The sequence below is a fragment of the Capsicum annuum genome, chromosome 7 (genome assembly GCF_002878395.1).
Source record: "Capsicum annuum cultivar UCD-10X-F1 chromosome 7, UCD10Xv1.1, whole genome shotgun sequence".
Classification (NCBI taxonomy): domain Eukaryota; kingdom Viridiplantae; phylum Streptophyta; class Magnoliopsida; order Solanales; family Solanaceae; genus Capsicum; species Capsicum annuum.
This window is the reverse complement of record NC_061117.1, coordinates 181,139,252-181,144,767: the sequence shown is the minus strand read 5'-3', so window position 1 is coordinate 181,144,767 and position 5,516 is coordinate 181,139,252. Positions and strand designations below refer to the sequence as shown.

The window sequence follows — 5,516 nt, the reverse complement described above, 5'->3', positions numbered from 1 at the left end:
TTCTAATATATATCACATATATTATAACAACACACCAAGATACAAAACACAAGTACACATTATGCCACATATGTTTTGTGAAAACTTTGACTTTAGAGTCACCACTTAATTTATTTAGAAAAAATTAAGAAAATCTTTGAAAACTACTTTAAACGATACAAAACAAAAAAATCGTTTAAGTTTGAAGATTTTGAATAAGCGGTACATATTAATACCCTTGAAAAGTTGTTAAAGCACCAAGAATATCTGTTAACTTGCGGTTATCCAAACTATTTGAAAAACTATATTTTGACTAACTTCAGAAAGGAAAATATTGGTGTTTCAAAAGAAATCGATTAAGATGAAATTTTGTTTTCAAGATTAGTTCAAAACCAGTTTTGACGACTTAACAGGAATTTCAACTAAGTCTAAAAAATAAAATAGCAAATAGAACATAAAAAGGGAAGGGGAGAAAGTAAAAGACTTAGGTCATTGGGCACAAATCAATGAACCCTGTCCAAATCTAATTGGACTTTCAACTCATTTTTCACTTGTCCTAATCTATGTTTGCGAGCCTTTTTGGCCCAAAATCCACTTCACCTGTATTAGCTTACAGCTTTGTCTTCGAGACCCAAATAAATAAATAAAAGTAAAGCAAGAATAAGATTGAGACTTTTTGAGTCTCTTAACGACTTCATCAAATGGGTTTTGACCCATTTTTATTCTTCTTGCATTTGTATGCCATGGGACCGACGTTTGGACTTAGTGTTGAGGCTGACTCGTGGAGATGGGCCTTATTGAACCATTATGAATGCAAAGAAAAGGAAAGTCCCCTCGGATCCCGAACAGATTTCCATGCCAAAGAAAAAAGAAGGATTAGCATTTCATTCATAATAAGAGTAATTAATTTTGTCAAATAAATAAGAAACGCAACCGATTCAGACCAAATTTAATCTTGAACAAGTTCATGGATTTACTTTTCATATTTTTCAAGTAATCAAAACAAGTCTGATCTTTTTACTAATCTACAATATTAACTCATAGTATTACATAGCTTAACAAGGCATTTCCCGGCAATTGAAAAGAAATATAGGGAGGGAACAAGAGATGATGCTAGTTAATGAAATAATTCGTTATTTAAGCCATCAAAATATAATTCGAAAATTAATTCATTTTTTTTACAGGAAATTGGGCACAAATCTTGACAGTTGACTTGAAATGCAATATTTAATGCCAAAATATCAAGAAGGCAACTCACAAATTCATCAAAATTTTACAATCAAAACAGTCCTCCTAGGAAACTATAACCTTTCACCATTTCATAACAATTCGAGTATAAATTGAAGCGAAGACAGATAAAAGTAATAAATAACAAGACTACTAACTCTTTGCTGGAAAACGAAAAACAAAAAGGAGGAAGAACAGACATTTTTTTCAACGTAACAAAAGCTTCCTAGGAAATTATCGAACAAATCATGGTAACACCATTTCCGCAATAAAAATGTGAAAACAATTAATTTCAAGAAAATAGAGACGGACAAGAACTGGACTTTGAAAGTTGCTTCGCACAGTAACTCAACAAGAATAATTTTTAGCAAGGCATTCTTCGAAAAAGAGCGGAAAAAAAGAAACAACAGCATGACCCTTCTCTAGATTTCCACAGGGATAGTTTCAGCGACAACCCTGAAATAAGATAAAACTGAAGGACAATCCATACAACCACCAACACTAAATTTCATGAAGAAACATAATGGTACAACGTAATCTCGTCCTCACCTGTTCTTGGTAAACTCGAAATGAATTTTCCAGGGTCAAGACGATCTTACAGAATTCTCGGGACTAATGCCATATCATGGACCTGCACCTACCATTCCTATTGACTTTGTGGGTCAAGTAGAATCAGGAAGACAGTCCTCAAAATAAAGCTAAACACAGACAGCAATACAGAATCAAAATCAAAGCTAAAAGTAAGCAGCTAAAGCAATACTTATGCCGAGGTGATAATCAACGAAAAAGAAGAAGAAAATACCGAAACTAAAGAGATGGAATATTACCTATTTCGGAGCAGCAAAACCAGACTAAGAGCTACGTCGGAATCGGTCACCACCCGAAAATGTCGTCGTCGACTCAAAAACTTCGATTAGGCGACGAATTTCACGAAACAAAAATTGGTTTTACTAAAAGATGACAGTTTTTCTCAAAGGTTTCCTCGACCCTTCAAGACTTTCGCCCCCCTCCCCCTTTTAGTTCAACCAAGAGCCTTTTATAATATGACCACGGAATAGAATTTTTTAGGCTCAATCGATGTGGGAAAAAGGTGAAATGAGAGCAATTTTGGGATTCTCAACAGAAAATTTTTGAATTTCAAAAATCGAATAAGAGATCTGTTGGATTCGGAACAAAATTGTACCATCCGTACGCTCAATGGTTGGCTGAGTTGTCCCGCTTCTGGAAGCTTCGTTGAAGCTGCTGCCAGACATGGGTCGGGTCGCCCGGTTATGGGTCGCGATGGTTGATGTCGGATCGTCGAAGGGTCGGGTTGGCTGATGGCGGATCGTCGATGGATCAGTTTTCCCGATATTGATGTTGTTTTGTTGTTGATCGATGCTGCTGTTTGCAGGTGAAATTGTTGTTATCGTTGGTTGCTGTTGTTAATTAAAGGAGAAACGAAATTGGGAGTTGAGCTGGGTTAGTATATTTTGGGCTTGTTTGGTTTGGGTGAGTGGAGAAAGGAGTTTTGGGCTGCTGGGGGGTTTGTTAATTAGGCCTGGACGAATTGGGTTGCTGGGTTATTTAGAAAATAATTCTAATTAGATTTGGGGTTATTCGAAAAATTATTTCAATTCTAATTTAACCTATTCTATTTAAAGTTTAACCAAATTAAAAGTTAATTGGCCAATTGCATTACAATTATAGTCAATTTGATTTCAACTATGGTCAAATCTAATAGATTGACTAAATTAAATTAAAATTCGATACAAATTAATGCTTCCTTTAATCCCGAGCTTCTTGAATTAATAAAATTAAATAAATGTTTATCCAAATAAATTATTTTTGAGAGTAAATTATAGTTAAATCAAGATTTTATTCGTTCGAATTAATTTCAAGCTTGATCAGTAAAAGTCTAATTTTGATAAAAATGTTCATTTCAGTAACAAAATTTATACAATTTCGCATATGTAAATACAAAAATGCATAATTGTCAATTAAATGACAAAATTAACCCAAATAAATATTTTAGAGTGCATTTATCCGGATGAAATAAATATTTTAATTTTATTAAACATTGAAAAACCCATGATTAAATTTAGTCGTGGAGGGCAAAAATTAGGTGTCAACAATATATAAATAGAACAAGAGAGAACATGTAGATACAAGATCATCAAATACAAGTAAAGGAAGGTAAGACAAATACATTGATGACAAGTCAATAAGGCAATACAACACAACATAAACATAATAAAGTAAGTGCAATGTATATGATGATGATGATGATGATGATGACGATGATGATGATGCACGGGATCGTCCAAAACCTTCGGGATCATCGCACAATATCTGTATACACCTACAGAGCTAAAGCTTCTCGGCGTAGGACTCATAAAGGGTTCGTCAACCCGTATACAATCCACATATCGCATATCTCCTTTCTGGCACATCCCTCGAAAAAGGTTTTATAAGGTGTTATAATATCTTTTAAAAAAGTGTTGCCAGTGTTTCTTAGATGTTGCCACGGTGGTACCAATGTTTCATGAATGAGTATGATATGAAGATGTAATGCTCACAACCAATCACAATGAGTATTTCCACAACCAACCACAATAATACATTGTCACAACCACATGAGCCAATATCCACTCATTATTTTTGTTTCATTAATTAATTTTCACATGTCTCATATGTCAATAAGGTATGAATATAATCACAATACACCAATAGTACCACATTAATCATTTTAACAACACAATAAAATTATTCACATGTATTCAAGGTTATCAATATCACATAGGACCCCACAAGGACACACTTATCACATAATAACTCAATTTCGACAATTATATCACATATAGTCCCCCCACACGGGCACAAAACAGAAATAGCCATTTTTCATAATAAGTTCTCACCCTTAACATGCATTTTGTATCATCATTTACTACCCAACCCAGTCTGAAAGAATTAAGTCATAACCTACCTCGAAAGCCAAAACCGATTCGCTAAACTTGAGCCCGTGACCTTACTCTTCAGGAACAATTCCGAACTCCACTAAAAACATCAAATATAAAATCTACGCATTAAGACAAAACCAACGACACCCATATTGACTATTTTTGATTCGGGGTCAAAACGGACCCCAAAACAGGTTTCTGAAAAAAAAGGAAAAAATCAAAACTTTTCTTCAAAAATATGTTCCACATATTTTTTGGAATCTAAAACTGAAAATCCAAGTTAAATCGAGTCAAAAATAAGGTTTAAATCAAAGAAAAATCATTTTTGAGCTTTACTGGGTAAAATCTTTGAAATCGGAGTTAAATTCAAGAATCAAAGTTGTTTTAAGTGTTAAATTGATGAAAAACTAGTAATTATAAGATAAAAACATTATTCAAGTGAAAATGAGTGAAAATAGGATTTAAAATCAAGCCCTAAGTTTTTTGGGGTTTTGAGAAATTAATCAAGAAATTACTAAGAAAATGATGAATTCTTACTTTTAATCCGTAATAAAACAAAAAAAAAAGTATTAATCTAGACTCTCAAGCTCTCACAAACTTTACTTTTAAGCTCCCACGCTATTTTAGGGTTTAACTCCCAAGAGCCAAGATGAAAATGAGCAAAATGGGCCAAAAAGCGTGAAAATCTGCTATTTTTTGCAGATTTTCTGCAATAGCAGCTTTTTTGTTGGTTGATCGGACTTCGATGAGGTGCTCGGGATTCGTTCGGAGTTCGATATACACAAAAGAACTATGAAACCATACTAAATTCGACGTTTTGGATGCGATGGAGATATCATATTTTTTAAAAAATATCATTTTCACAAAGTTGACCCCCGAAATTCGTAATCACAATTTTCTAAATCAAGGGTCGAAATGAGATTTAAAAGGCGTAAAATCATACCAAATATGCTAACATCTTAAATTTGATATTTTGGATCTGCTGGCGAAGTCGGATTTTCCATCTGAGGTCGTTTCAACCAAATATGGGTTCCATGCCCAAATTTCCAATTTTTCAACTTTCCGATCAATAGGTCAAAATGAGTTCGGGTGCCCCGAGACCTGAACCAAAGGTCTACCTAGCCTAAAAATTGATATTATGGAGCTGCTGGTACAGTCCGTTCGGCCATCCATTACACAGATCAAAAGATATCCATATAAGTCCAAAATAAGGCTCTCGAAATCATCAAAAACCATAATATTGCATAAATGATACCAAAATGTATCGAAAATCATGCCAATCACTCCCACACCCCAGAAATATCATAGTGCAACTACAAAAAGGAATAAAACAATCAAATCACATAAAATTACAAATTTCACATATTTCAT

General features: G+C 33.8%; 1 long non-coding RNA gene across 1 annotated transcript; it reads right to left on the bottom strand.

Annotated features, from left to right (window-relative positions):
- Window positions 1-335: 335 nt before the first annotated feature.
- LOC107878160 lies at window positions 336-2,727 on the bottom strand. Its single transcript, XR_001676751.2, has 2 exons — window positions 2,034-2,727; window positions 336-1,904 (listed from the first exon to the last, which is right to left on the bottom strand). It is a non-coding gene; the product is annotated as an uncharacterized LOC107878160 (long non-coding RNA).
- Window positions 2,728-5,516: the final 2,789 nt, after the last annotated feature.